This window comes from Natator depressus, chromosome 2, assembly GCF_965152275.1.
Source record: "Natator depressus isolate rNatDep1 chromosome 2, rNatDep2.hap1, whole genome shotgun sequence".
Classification (NCBI taxonomy): Eukaryota; Metazoa; Chordata; order Testudines; family Cheloniidae; genus Natator; species Natator depressus.
In genome coordinates, this window is record NC_134235.1 from 3,513,971 (window position 1) to 3,529,501 (window position 15,531).

The following is a 15,531-nucleotide window of genomic DNA, read 5'->3' on the forward strand; positions in this document are numbered from 1 at the left end:
CCTTGTAATGCTGCCTGCAGTGACTCAAGAGCATGAGACCCGACCTCAGGGCAGACTGTTAGGAACCAAGGCAAAAACCCCACATTGATTGTGAATTCTATACTTGGATTTCACCAACCAGTTATCAAGTGTGAACTCCTCAGACACTATAACAGCCTTACCATGGAGTCACAGACAGTCCTGTTGGATACTCCGATCTATTGCACCACCCTGGTGAGCCTACCTTTGTGATAGATGGTCTCTTACACCAAGAATCACAGCAATATTCAGGTTACTCCCAATCCCAAAGGACCAGTCATTTACCCCAGGTCAGTTGCACCCTAGGTTTCACACCAAAGACAACGCTCATCGCCAATCCTATAAAAATCTGTATAAAGATTTATTAAATAAGAAAAGGAAATTAGAGCGTTATTTACAAGGTTAAAGCGGGTAACGATAGATACACAAATTTGCTACAAACTTAAACTTCAAAAGTTAATAGAAGCTTCTGTAATAAGCAAGTATTGTACGTCCTTTAGGGCTAGCCCAGGCTGAGCAGCTGGGGAATCTCTTGTTTGTGAAGACCAAATCGTGTCAAACCAACCTGACAGCTTTCTTTGACAGGGTAACAAGCCTTGTGGATGTGTGTGGGGGGGGAGCGGTAGATGTGGTGTATCTTGACTTTAGTAAGGCTTTTGATACTGTCTTGCATGACCTCATCAACAAACTAAAGAAATGCAACCTAGATGGAGCTACTACAAGGTGGGTGCATAACTGGTTGGAAAATCATTCCCAGAGAGGAGTTATCAGTGGTTCACAGTCATGCTGGAAGGGCACAACAAGTGGGGTACGGCAGGGATCAGTTCTGGGTCTGGTTCTTTTCAATATCTTCAGCAATGATTTAGATAATGGCATAGAGAGTACACTTATAAAGTTTGCAGATGATACTAAGCTGGGAGGGATTGCAAGTGCTTTGGAGGACAGGATTAAAATTCAAAATGATCTGGACAAACTGGAGAAATGGTCTGAAGTAAATAGGATGAAATTCAATAAGGACAAATGCAAAGTGCTCCACTTAGGAAGGAACCAGATGCACACTGTGACGCTCTGTACCTCGGAGGAACACCCTGCACCCTCTATGTTCATCTTTATAAAATGATTCTGTGGTATCCAAGTCAAAGTTTGTCATGTTGCTCATGGTGCACTGAGCATTGTTGTTACAGTAATGTTATAGGTTATAATTTCATGTATATAGTTATGAGGCTGAAACTGTATCCTCATGGCTTAAAATAAGCCCAGGAAAAAACTCTCCAAGAGCAGAGAGGCAGTTCACACCTCTGTGACGAAGCAGGACTGTTCTTAATGTTTCCTCTGAATAGTGTGGGGGTGCCTCAGTTTCCCCTAGGGAGTTCTTAAGTCTCTAGGTGGGGGGATAAAGGTGTATGATCGTTGCAGAGCCCTAGAGGGCAGGTGTGTGCAGGGGTCTGGACACAGAGAATGGCTGACACCCTGTTTCCTGGCAACTGATGGCCTTGCCCTTCCCCCCTGCAAGGTGAGAGCTAAAGGGTTGGAGACAAAGAGATCAGGTGACCTCCTGGCCCGGGAAAGGGACAAAGCCCAGAGGAGGAGGAGCTGGAGAGAGTTTCAGTTGGGGGCTGGCAGGGGATGAGGAGTGAAGTGCAGACGTGGTTGTCTGGCTCACTGCCCCCCAAAATGGACCCAGCTGAGGGGTCCTGTTCTCTGCACCTACAAGCTCTGGTTTAGGCCGTGTTCCTCTCGTCTAATAAACCTTCTGTTTTACTGGCTGGCTGAGAGTCACGTCTGACTGCGCAGTTGGAGTGCAGGACCCTCTGGCTTCCCCAGGACTCCGCCTGGGCGGACTCGCTGTGGGAAGCGCATGGAGGGGCAGAGGAGGCTGAATGCTCCGAGGTCAGACCCAGGAAGGTGGAAGTTGTGTGAGCTGTGTGTCCTGAAGACAGTCTGCTCACAGACAGGAGACTTCCCTAGAGTCCTGACTGGCTTCGTAGGGAGCAGTTCCAGAACATCGCCCGGGGACTCCATGACAACCTCATCAGGGAAGGTATGGGACAAACCCAGCCCAGCCTCACAGGAACAAAGGGCGCTGGCCTAGGCAGCAACAAAAGAATCTGTTAGACTTTCGAGGGAGTCACCTCCCTTCCTTTGGTCAGTTTGGAACTGCGATGAGGTAATGCTCACCTGACTCTGAAGGGGGTGGTATAGCCAAGAGGGAAGAAAGGACATGATAAAAGGGAGAGACATGTGCCATGCTCTCTCTCTTCCACTTACATCTACAGACACCACACCAAGCCACTGAAGCGCTGATCAAAGGGGAGAGCCTGGCTGAAGAGCAACCAGCCAGCCTGTGGTGAGAAATATCTAAGTTTGTAAGGACATTGAAAGTGTTAAGATCAGCTTAGAATGCGGTTTGCTTTTATTTCATTTGACCAAATCTGACTTATGTTTTGACTTATAATCACTTAAAATCTATCTTTATAGTTAATAAATCTGTTTGTTTATTCTATCTGAAGCAGTGCGTTTGGTTTGAAGCGTGACAGAGACTCCCCTTGGGATAACAAGCCTGGTGCATATCAATTTCTTTGTTAATTTGACAAACTCATATAAGCTTGCAGTGTCCAGTGGGCATTACTGGACACTGCAAGATGGTTTGGGTCTGGGACCGGAGGTATTGGCTAGTGTCATTCGGTTACACAATCCAAGGAGCAGCTTACATGCCAGACACTGTGCATGAACAGCCCAGGAGTGGGGGTTCTCACAGCAGAGCGGGTAAGGCTGGCTCCCAGAGTCAAAGCTTGGAGTGACCTAGCAGATCACCAGTCCAGACAACACCAGAGGGGAATATCACACTCACATAGAAAATGGGAAATGACTGCCTAGGAAGGAGTACTGCAGAAAGGGATCTGGGGGTCATAGTGGATCACCAACTAAATATGAGTCAACAGTTTAACTCTGTTGCAAAAAAAGCAAACATCATTCTAGGATGTATTAGCAGGAGTATTGTAAGCAGGACACGAGAAGTAATTCTTCCACTCTCCTCCTCACTGATTAGGCCTCAACTGGAGTATTGTATCCAGTTCTGGGCACCACATTTCAGGAAAGATGTGGACAAATTGGAGAAAGTCCAGAGAAGAGCAACAAAAATGATGAAAGGTCTAGAAAACATGACCTATGAGGGAAGATTGTAAAAATTGGGTTTGTTTAGTCTGGAGACGAGAAGACTAAGAGGGAACATGATAACAGTTTTCAAGTACATAAAAGGTTGTTACAAGGAGGAGGGAGAAAAATTGTTCTTCTTAACTTCTGAGGACAGGACAAGAAGCAATGGGCTTAAATTGCAGCAAGGGCAGTTTAGGTTGGACATTAGGAAAAACTTCCTGTCAGGGTGGTTAAGCACTGGAATAAATTGCTCAGGGAGGTTGTGGAATCTCCATTATTGGGGATTTTTAAGAGCAGGTTGGACAAACACCTGTCAGGGATGGTCTAGATAATACTTAGTCCTGCAAGGAGTGCAGGGGACTGAACTAAATGACCTCTCAAGGTCCCTTCCCATTCTATGATTCTATGAAACCCCACCCCCGCCCCCCGCCCCGAAGCAGCATAGAGATACCTTGTTCCTTTTGTTTGGGGGTGTTATCCCCATCCTGCCATGTACTCTGAGATGCAAACTCAGCAGGTGGGAGGAATCCGCTTGCATGACTCATCTTCATGGGGGCAAGCAGAACACAGTCCTTTGTCTTCTTTATCAGCCCACAATAGTCCATCTGTGTCGATGGACCTTTCGTGTTGGGCAGGGCGTAACACCATCTCTTGGAGCTCTGCACGTCACACTAGTTAATGTCTCTCTCCTGCCTGGTGATTTACTGTCACAGAGGCTCACAATGCAACCTTACAATATGGGATACCGATGTTATAAGTGAGGGCAAGTCTACACTAGTCAACCCAAGTTACCTCGACATATAGCCAATTGAATCGGTTTTTATGCGTCCACACTATGCTCCTGTGTCGGTGGTGCGTGTCCTCACCAGGAACACTTGCACTGATTTAACTGCTAGCGTGGGGCATTGTGGGATGATTTATGAAAGGCAGCAACAGTTGATGTAAGCAACACACAATTAAAGCAGGTAACCATACGCTGACACCGCATCATCCTAACTACATCAACCTAAGTGCTACGCTGCTCGCGGAGATGCAGTGTAGTGGGCAAGTTACATCGGTGGGAGCGACGTTTTAGTGTAGATGCTTACAGAGTTAGGTCAATGTAGGCTGCCTTATGCCGACCTAACTCTGTAATGTAGGCCAGGTCTGAGATTAATGCCAGCAACAACTCACAAGCATTCCGTGAAGGCTAAACACAAAACACAATCTTATCATTCTAACACCTAGTTGCACAGTACCAAGGTGAGCCAGGCTGATTCCAGCCATGTATTTGTCAGTGTTCAGCTGAGATTTGGGGACTTTGGCATGAGCAGGCACCTGGTCTGCCAGCCTCACAGTCCTGATTCCCAGGCCCTGCCCAAACCTGGAGATAGAACCTGGGAGCTCTGCTCTCAGGGCCTGCATCCTTGGATCCCATGGAATGGGATGAGAAAGGTGAGCCCCTCCCCTCAGTTTGGTAATGAGTCACTGAGCACTGTGGGGCCCCCTGTAGCAGAAAGCCCCCTCAGGAAGGATGGGAGCTGGAAAGAGGAGGCTGACAGGCTGGGCAGCGAGATGAAGAGCCTCTCTGCAGCCCTTTGCTCGTCCCTTTCGTGCCCTGCTCCCTGGGGAACTGGCAAAACCATGTTCTGGCTGTCAGGGAGATTTACGAGGGGAGCAAACAGTTATCACCTGGTTCCTGCCATTAACTTGCCTGCCTGACAGCTCCCACGCTGACCGGTGGGCCAGCCTGTATTCCACCTTGGCCCCACGGCCCGCCGGGGATATTGGTTGGCGACTTCTTCACAGAGCCGTGAGCATGGACATGTATCTGGCGCGGTTCACCCCGTCCCTTTTGTGGCATGAGGGAGACCCTGGCGCATGTTTACCTTGAGTGTGCCGGGTTGCAGCCTCTATTCCGGCTCCTCCTGGACCTACTGTTGTGTTTTTGGCTGCACTTTGCCCCCCCCCCCACAACCTTCTTATATACGCACATCTTGTCCGTGACCCCACAAAGTCATAGAACCTCCTCGTCAATTTCCTCCTAGCACTGGCCAAAGTGGCCATCTAGAGCCCCAGGGAGAGGCTGTTGGTTGAGGGGGGGGCTCTGCAACTGTGGGGCCTATTTCTGTTCCACGCGCTGCTCACGTATCTGGGCAGAGTTCCTTTGGGCGGCGTCCGCTGGCCCCCTTGACACCTTCGTAGATCAGTGAGCGCCGTCCGGGGTTCTCTGCTCAGTGTCCCCTTCAGATTCCCCACTTTTGACCCTCACACCTGTCCTTGTTATTTTTTCTGTTGTCTCCCCCCCCCGGCGCCGTCATAATCATTTGAGTCCAGGGCACAGTGGCTCCTCCCCATAGGCTGGGGGAGGGTCCTTTAGTCTCCCAGAACCCAATATAAGCTCCCACGCTGAGACCTCTCCCTGGGATGGAGCTCCCTCATTCCTCCTATTTAGCCTTCCACTCTCTTGCGGTGCATTTGGGGCTGGGGGGAGGTGTCTGATGTCCAGGGTGTCTCTCATGGCAGGGGTAGCTCCTCTCCACGCACATACTGGCCCCTGCCAGGGCACCTTCACCCTGAGCTGGAGGGGCCTTCCTTTGGGGTTGCCACCCTTCAGAGACAGCTCTCAGACCCCCATCCGCCCCTCGCCAGGCTTGGTGAGGGCAGCAGATCCCCTGCCGGGAGTTTGGAGGCCAGCAGGACATCTGTGCCTCCGGGGTCACCATCTCTGCCATGCTGCTCGCCAGTGTGGCTCAGGGAGCTACCTGCAGGCAGGACACCGGCTTCGCGCTGCTTTCTGCTGCCCCCCAGGGCCCCCACAGGGGCAAGGCGGTGGGCTGGCCTGGCAGGGCGCATGGGGTCCGGCGCCTCAGCGCCAGCCACACTGACCTTCTGACGCCCCACCCTCACGCCCCCCCCCGTTCATTTCCACCAATGAGACTGCAGCATGCAAATTAACCGGCGGGGCCTGGTGATGATTGGCTGAGTCACCTCTGCTGTCACACTGAGGCCTAACCAATCCCCTGTGCTGCTGCTGAATCGAGCCAATGGACACGGCCGTGGGGCATCACAGCCCAGCTCCTGCCCCCGGAGCCGGCGCTAGGCATATGCAGCTGAAGCAGTTGCTCAGGGCCCCAAGCAGCTTGGGGGGGGGCTATTAATTATTAGTATGTGTTGTGTGTAGGCCCCCCCACCCCAATGGGCTAGCACCAGCCCTGTTTCCCGCAGCGCCACGGCTCGCAGGTCCAATGTGTCTCCAAGGTTGGGGGTGTCTGAGGGTTTGGGGACGGGCCATTTGTCAGCCAGCAGGGGCCAAAAATGTGTGAGGCGCACGGGCAGGGGTCGCCCAGGCGCCAGCCCCTCCAGGCGGGTCGGTGTGCCAGTAAGGCTGCAGGGAGCGGGTGCGGGGTAAAGGCTGGGCACTTGGGGAGGGGCTGCACAGCACGGGGCTGTAAACCCTGGCTGGAGAGCCAAGCCCAGCCCAGCCTGCCAGAGGGGGGCCTCCCTCGCTGCCTGCTTCCTCTGGCTGGGCGGTCAGTTCAAGTGCAGCCCAGCAATGCCAGCGCCTCCTGCAGCTGGGGCATGTCATTGCCCTCTGTGAAAAATATCAGGAATGCCAGGGCTGGATCTCACTCTCACACACACAATCTGGCACTGCTGGACCTGTGCCATGCCATCATCATCATCAGTCCAACGGCACATTGTGATGTCACACAGCCTGATGCAGGCGACGTGGCTGGGCACCCCTGTGCCCCCAGGCTGTGCGAGCGAGTGGGCCCCCTCCCCCGCCAGCCCCGTATGGGGCCATCAGGGCCTCAGGCTGCACCTGCCCCTGGAATGGGGTGTCTGGTGCAGATGTGCCCCCACAAACAGCTGGCACTGCTGGCTGGGCACAGCAAGGCCAGGGCACCTCCCCCCCCCCATCTGGACTGGTAGAGCACAGGCCATGGCAACAGTCACTGTGACATCACACGGTGAGACATCAGCCTTCCCTGGGCATGCGGCGGCAGGAGACGAGGGAGCCGGGAGGCCCACCCCAGCTGGCACCTGAGCAGGCTTCCCAGCTCCCCACTTCAGTGCAGGTGCAGCCAGGATTCAGGACTGTAGTTCTCCCTGGGAATGGGGCTGGGGGGGGGCGGGGAAGCAGCCCTGAGAGCTTGGCACCGTGACCAGGCCCTGCATGGATGGATTACCCCCAACCCAAGCACCTGGCAGCCTGTCTGGGTACTCACTCACCCTCCCCCCCCAGCACCTGGCAGCCTGGGCTGGGCACTCACCCCCCAAGCCCCTGGCACCGTGGCTGGAATCCTGCCTTTGCATGAAAAGTGAAATTCTGTTTAGCCCCCAATGCTGTGCCTTTGCAAGTGCCCTGGTCCCTCAGTGCCTCGCCCCTGGGCTGGCCAGGACCAGGGCCTCTGGCACGTGAACACTGATCAGTGGCCTGCCTTGGGCTACCAATTCATCCCCCCCACCCCCCCAGTAGAGATGTTGCAGGTGATGCCCTGCGGCCGGGCTTGGCTTCCTGGCAAGTAGCATCACAGAGGCCTGAGAGCAGCAGAGCTGGGATGCTCACCTGGGGACAGGTAGGATGTGCCCTGCTCAGCGTGCTGGGAAGAGGCGTTCCTTAGCCCAAAGGCAGAGTCAGGGCAAGGAATGACCTCAGGTGCACAGGAGAGCGACCCAGCCCCATCCAAGCTCAGCAGCCCTGCACACCCCATTCCCAGTGTGTCTGGGCATGCCGGCAGCGTGCTGGGGCGCTATAGCAGAACCAAGCCCTGCTGGCCTGAGTTTTGCCCTAATCTCTGCCGAGGGTGGGGAGCAGGGGGAACCTGTGTGAGCCCAGGTGGTGGCCAGGAATCATACTGTCTGTCTGTCCTAGTGAGTGGAAGTGCAGCTCATGTCCCCAGGTCTAGGTTGCTCTGGCTAAGCCTTTTTAAAAAGCTTCCCAGGCATTGCCATGCTAATATCCTGCAGTGGTGAGTTCCGCAGGTTAACAACACACAGCTCCCTTTCAGCCATCTCCCCACCAGCCTGCGCCTTATCCTCCAAGCATGGGATCTGCCAGGCGCCTCTCCCCCAACAGCCCTGCCCTCCCTCACCCCTGCTACTGCCCCCTCAGTCCCTTGTACCTCTGCCAGCTGCCCCAGCGCCCCCATCCACTGCCCGCAGCCGGCTGAGACCCAGACATGAGCCAGGAGAAGGGGGATGGGGCCGGAGACATGTCCTTGCCCACCATCGCTGCTCGATGCTGCGCTGTTTCAGACGTCAGTGAACTAGAATGATTGTGCAGGGTACTGGTGGCCCAGCTGGCTCCCACCTAGCTGTGGCTGCATTCCCCTTGGGCTGGTGGAGCCCTGCGATCTCTGGGGAGGAGGCTGCTCGGGGCTGACCAGAGGCATGCTGATTACAAAGGGGGGGGTCACTGGAAGGGGTTCCCCATGGTGGCATTGAGCTCATGGGGCTCCCTGAGCTTGTGCATCAGTCTTGACAGTGCCGCCCATGGGGGCGGGGGGGGGGGCTCATATCATGTGTACCTCTCACACCTGCTCTTAATGATCATTTTTTTTCTCCTGCAGCATCACCCCGGGGCCCCATGGGACTGGGCAAACCAGCCAGGGCTCTCGCTCTAGGGCTGGGCCCAACAGGGGATTGGAAGTGACGAACCCAGGGGGGAGGGCGGGGGCAGCAGCCGTGGTCCCAGACAGCTGCCTGCCCCACTCCTCTCCGGCTGCTGCTGGCTTCGCGGCAGAGGCAAAGGAGAAGCAGGGCCCTGTGGCACCGAGGAATCTGTCCTGGGGGAAGCGGCACGGTCAGGCCCCCCCTGTGCCCCCCCCAGCCTGACAGGTGGCTTTGCCCCCACAGCATGGAGGCCGTTGGGCAGTACCCCCCGGCCTCACGCCCTTGGCATGCCCGCGTCCAGCTGAGCTTTGAGGAGCCGACCCCGGGGGGGCGGCAGCGGCCCAGAAGCAGGCCCAGCCCCAGTCGGCACCACAGCAAGCACCGGGCCAGGTCCTTCGACGACGTCCTGGTGGACGAGTTCGACATGCTCCTGGACGCAGCGGCCACCGTCATCCAGGCCGCCTGGCGCGGGTACCAGGCCAGGCAGCAGCTGCGCACCCAGGACCACGCGGCTTCCACCATCCAAGCCGCCTGGAGGGGATTCCTCACCAGGGAGCGGCTGGCCAGCCAGAGGGCGGAGGCGGCTGCCCAGCAGGGCTACGCGGCCAGCAGGGAGCACGTTTGGGCCGAGCCGGAGCTCGCCGAGGAGCAGGCTGCTGTGGTGATCCAGGCCCACTACCGGGGCTACAGGGTGCGGTGTGAGATATACAACCAGTACTTGGCCGCCACCACCATCCAAGCCCACTACAGGGGGTACCGGACACGCCAGGCGTTAGCAGAGAGCCACAGAGCCGCCACCACCATCCAAGCCCACTGGCGGGGCTACCATACCAGGCAGGCGCTAGCCCACACCAGGGCCGCGCCCCGCCCCACCAGCAGCCTGAGGGACTTCTCCAGCAAGACGGCCCGAGGGCTCGTCGACTACATGACGGGGGCACGGGAGGCCCCGTCCCGCACCAGCCTGGGGTCCAGGAGACACGCCCACCCGGGGGCCCAGACTCCGCTCGGGTTCCCTGCTTGCTGGCCAGGGGAGTGCGGGGCTGGCAGGGAGAAGCCGACAAAGCCGCCAGTCCTGGCGCAGAGTGGGGGCACGGTGCTGCCTGCCCTCAAGAAATGTCCCCAGTGTGGGCGGAACACGATGGTCCGGGTCCTGGTGGGGGTGGGGAGGGGCACGGACTACCAGTCGGATGCCTGCTCGGAAGGACATTACCACCACACACAGGGTCTCCCCCGGCAGGCGGCACCCAACCACCCCAGCGCCAGGAGGGAGGGCACCGGGTACAGTGCTGCTGCAGAGCAAGCGAGCTACAGAGCTGGGCATGGCCGCGCTCAGGCCCGACGAGCCGGGGCCTCCCCCACGGAGAGGGCGGAGGGAGCAGTCTGCAACGGGCACCGTCACTGGACAGGCACCCCACCAGCAAGCAAGAGGGTGGCTGAATATCGGGCTGCCCCCAATGCGTGGTATCAGGGCAGGGAGAAAGGACAGACGGCTTGCCCCTGTGCGGCCCGGGCAGCAACCCGGTGCAGGGAGCGGGGCAGGGGCAGCACGGCTGACTCGAGTGCCATGATGTACCACACCTCTGCCAGCTTCCCCCTGAGCTCCGAGCGCCAGCAGGCCGCAGGGGCCACAGCCACGGCCTGGGTCTCTAGCAGCTTCTGGCCCAGCCAGCCCAAAGGCGAGAGACCGGTCTTCAAGACCAGGAAGCGGTACTGGCAGCTGGCGCGGGCAGCCACGCTCATCCAGGCCTTCTGGCGGGGCTGCCAGGCGCGGCGGGCACTGCGCGAGCAGAAGGAGGCCGCCATCAGGATCCAGTCGGCGTTCCGGGGCTACCGGACCAGGACCTACCTCTCCGAGGTGGGCATCCTGAGCGAGGGCGAGACGGAGGAGTCAGACAGTGCGTGGAGCAGCTGGCCAGTGCGTTGCCGCTAGGCCAAGATGCCCCATATGGGGCAGGGAGGGGGCAGTGCCGTGGGTTTGTTATCCTGCCAGTCCCAATAAAGCTAGAGTAACTGCAGCTTTTCCAGCGGCACCCGCTGCCCGGCTCCTCCAGTGTGCCAGACACTCACCCAAGCCAGGGAGCTGACTAGTGCTACCAGTCCACAGGCACAATTCACCCAGGGGGAAACTGAGGCCCAGAGCCAGGTGAGTGACTCACCCAGGAAATCAGTTGGATGCAGTGTTGTTGTAGCCATGTTGGCCCCAGGATCTTAGAGAGACAAGGTGGGGGAGGCGATATCTTTTATAGGACCAACGGCTGTCGGTGAGAGCGAGAAGCCTCATGTTACCTCACCCACCGTGGCCCAGGAAATCAGTGGCAGAAGAAACCAGGACTTCAGATTTCCCTCCCCCCGCCCCTACTCACTCCCCTCCCCTCCCAGAACCAGAACTAGGAGACAGGAGTCCTGACTTCCAGCCCCCCCACCGCCACTCCCAGGTCTAACCCTAGACCCCACGCCCCTCCCAGAGCTGGGGGCAGAACCCAGGAGTCCTGTGCTGGTAAATGTCAGGCCCACATGTAAGGCTTGGCTATCCGGGGTCTTGGGGGGCTCTTGGTTATTTTGCCCACCAGCCATTTCCCCCACACACACACACCCCCCATTGGGTCTCCCCTGCTTCAGTGTGTTTGCGGGGGGTGTCTGTCTACACTGCAATGAAACACCCGTGCCTGGCCTGTGTCAGCTGTCGGGCTCCCGGGGCTCGAGCTGCGGAGCTATGAAGCTGCAGCAGAGCCAGTCGGGTTGGGCTGGAGCCTGGGCAGAGGGGGAGCAGCCAGTGGTTAATTGCAGTGTGAACGTACCCTGGGAGGCCCCTGGCAGTGCTATCGAGGAGACAGGGCTGCCGGGCACTGCGTGTGGGGCTGCGCCCAGCTCTGCGCCTCTGTCCCCCCTGCCCTGTCTGAGCAGGGCTGTTCTGAGGGGTGGGCTGGCAGGGATCTCAGTCAAGGGGTCCCAGGCAGGGATCCCCCCCACACGCACCCATCGAGCTGCCACCTCAGAGTTTTTGTCCCATCATCTTACAGTCAGCACCAAAGTGAGATGCTTCCAAGGAAGATGTAACCACCCGCAATGCCTGTTACTATGCCATAATCTACTTGGGGGTGTGGGGAGGGAGCTGCCCCCCCCGCCCCTGGCTCCCTTTATGGCCTGGAGCATGAGGATCAGGGCCTGTTGTAGCTGAATCCCAGCTGGAGGGCAGTGGAGAAGGTTTTTGTACATAGACAAACATCTGCATCAGGGTGTAGAGCAGGGGTGGGCAAACTTTTTGGCCCGAGGGCCACATCTGGGTGGGGAAATTGCATGCAGGGCCATGAATGTAGGTCTGGGGCAGGTGGTTGGGGTGCGGGAGGGAGTGTAGGGTGTAGGAGGGGGTGCGGTGTGCTCAGGGCAGAGGTTGGGGCAGAGAAGGGGTGCAGGGTGCAGGAGGGGGCTCAGGGCAGGGGGTTGGGGTGCAGGGTGCAGGAGGGGGCTCAGGGCAGGGGGTTGGGGTGCAGGAGGGGTGTGGGGTGCAGGAGGGGGCTCAGGGCAGGGGGTTGGGGAGCAGGAGGGGGCTCAGGGCAGGGGGTTGGGGAGCAGGAGGGGTGCGGGGTGCAGGAGGGGTGTGGGATGCATGAGGGGGCTCAGGGCAGAGGGTTGGAGTGCAGGAGGGGTGCAGGATGCATGAGGGGGCTCAGGGCAGGGGGTTGGGGTGCAGGAGGGGTGCGGGGTGCAGGAGGGGGCTCAGGGCAGGGGGTTGGGGAGCAGGAGGGGTGCGGGGTGCAGGAGGGGGCTCAGGGCAGGGGGTTGGGGAGCAGGAGGGGTGCAGAGTGCAGGAGGGGTGCGGGGTGCAGGAGGGGTGTGGAATGCATGAGGGGGCTCAGGGCAGGGGGTTGGGGAGCAGGAGGGGTGCGGGGTGCAGGAGGGGTGTGGGATGCATGAGGGGGCTCAGGGCAGGGGGTTGGGGAGCAGGAGGGGTGCAGGGTACATGAGGGGGCTCAGGGTGCAGGAGGGGTGTGGGATGCATGAGGGGGCTCAGGGCAGGGGGTGGGGAGCAGGAGGGGTGCGGCGTGCAGGAGGGGTGTGGGATGCAGGAGGGGTGCGGGGTGTATGAGGGGGCTCAGGGCAGGGGGTTGGGGAGCAGGAGGGGTGCAGGGTGCATGAGGGGGCTCAGGGCAGGGGGTGCAGGGTGCAGGAGGGGTGTGGGATGCATGAGGGGGCTCAGGGCAGGGGGTGGGGAGCAGGAGGGGTGCGGGGTGCAGGAGGGGTGTGGGATGCATGAGGGGGCTCAGGGCAGGGGGTTGGGGAGCAGGAGGGGTGCAGAGTGCAGGAGGGGGCTCAGGGCAGGGGGTTGGGGTGCAGGAGGGGTGTGGGGTGCAGGAGGGGGCTCAGGGCAGGGGGTTGGGGAACAGGAGGGGTGCGGGGTGCAGGAGGGGGCTCAGGGCAGGGGGTTGGGGAACAGGAGGGGTGCAGGGTGCAGGAGGGGGCTCAGGGCAGGGGGTTGGGGAGCAGGAGGGGTGCAGGGTGCAGGAGGGGTTCAGGCTCCAGCCCGACACTGCTTACCTGGAGCGGCGCCGGGGGGGCAGCAGCGCACACCGGGGCCAGGGCAGGCTCCCTCCCTCCCTGCCTGCCCTGGCCCCGCGCTGCTCCGGAAGCGGCCGGCACCACGTCCCTGCAGCCCCTGGGGGGGGGGGGGGGCAGAGGGCTCCGCGTGATGCCCTTGCCTGTGGGTTCCACACCTGAAGCTCCCATTGGCCACGGTTCCCTGTTCCCAGCCAATGGGAGCTCCCGGGGAGGTACCCACAGGCAAGGGCATCACGCAGAGCCCTCTACCCCCCCCCAGGGATGTGGTGCCGGTTGCTTCTGAGGGCGGCATGGGGCCCACAGTGCCACGGGGGTGGCAATCCCACGGGCCGGATCCAAAGCCCTGAGGGGCTGAACCCAGCCCGTGGGCCGTAGTTTGCCCACCCCTGGTGTAGGGTCTCAATGAGCCACCTGCCTCACCAGCCCCCTGCAGCAGGGAGTTGCACAGATTAACTGCATGCTGCAGGAGGATACAGTGATCCAGCCGGGGGGTGTAGAACCCAGCAAGCCCTCTCCTCATCAGTGTCTGCTCTCACCAAGCCAAACCCCATCAGATCCAGCAACGTGCCTTTTGGTCCAGGTATGGTCAGGACAGGTGCGGGAGGGGGAGACCACTGCCAGTTCATTTCCCAGCTGGGTCGCTCAAGGTTGGCTGGGCTGTGGTTGGCTGCTGCCCTCGGAAAGGGGTGTGGCCCCACACAGGAGGGGATCAAAGGCCCCTTTCCTCCGCCCAGCTCGGAGACAAACACAGGGCCAGATCCAGCAGGGTGCCACGTGCCCTCCAAGCCCATCAATGGCAGGATGGTGCCCCAATGTGGGGAACCCCAGGTCTGAGCCTTCCCACCTGGGCACCCCCACCCAGACCATGAAAGCTGGGGGCCATGCTGCTCAGACAGCCCCACACTGGCACACCAGAGCAGTCGCCAGCACCGCCAGCCACCATCCCTGGAGAGTTTATTGGGCCCTTTTTGGTTTTGCAGTCGCAGCTGCTTGCGAGACCTGCCAGGAAACGGCGACTCGGCATCTGTCTGCACCACGCGCTGTGCCCTCTGCTCTTTCCGCAACCCCCCTGCACTCCCATGGCTGGGTGGGGTGCGTCTGTCCTCGAGCATGAACTCTGGGGGGCGCCGGAAATATTAGCACTGCCACCATCAGCCTGTTGTCCTCCACCCCAGCCTGCGGGCCTGCCCAGGCAAAGCCGCCGAGAGCGGGGGGGACTTTCTAGACAGGGGGGAGGGAGAGGAGCAGGATGGGGGGGGGGATCAGCAACGTCTCAGTGCGATCGTGGGGCAGGAGCCATCACCCACCCTTGGAGCAGGGCTCCCATGAGTCAGGTCGCGGCAGGGACTCGACCCAGCCCAAGAGGCCACTGACCCTCAGGCTCATCTCTGGCCTCTCAGGACGCTGGCTTTCAAAGATCCATTTGGCCCAGGGTACAGTCATGGTGGCTAAGAAACTCCTTGGCTCAGCGCGGTGGCCTGGCCTTGGGGCCAGAACCAGGAAGCTAAGAGAAGCCCAAGCCGAGCTGGGGTTCTGGGGTACGTGTGAGCAAGGGGGGGACACAGGAGGACTCAGGCAGCGGCAGCATCCCCGGCCCAGGGAAGGGGATCGACGCCCAGGAGGACACCCCAGAGCTAGAAATAGCCATGGGGCTCTGCCCCGGCCTGGGAAGCAATGGGGTCCCCTCCCTGCAGAGGGTAACAGAAAGGGCTGGGCCGGATGCACCAACCCCCAGCTCTGGCCGTCACGCGCCTGTGTAAAACGTCCCGCCTTTGGGGCTGAACGGACCGGAGCCAGGCTGGGGTTTGTAGGTCCTACAAATATGGCGCTTTTCCATGGCTCCTGACAGTGACGCAATTTTATTTCTTTCGTTAAAAAACACCCCGCCCCCGGCGACTCTTTCAGCTCCGGGAGAGGTTTCCCTCCCTTGGCCAGGCCAGCAACACCCTGGGGGTCCCGGGTGGCTTCACAGTGTCTCCAGCCGGGCAGGGGAAGCCGGGAGCAAATGGGGCTCACCCTGCCGTGCAGCTGTCTGGCTGGGCAGACGGCCTGTCTCACCCCCCACCCCCGGGAACCAACCATGCCCGGTGCTGGTGACGCCCAGGCAGGCTTCAGCCTCTGCCAGGGCAGACCCAGCTCCCTCTCGACTTGCCCGAAATCACAGAGGGCAAAGCTATCTCAGCTACAGGGATGCAGGAGAAC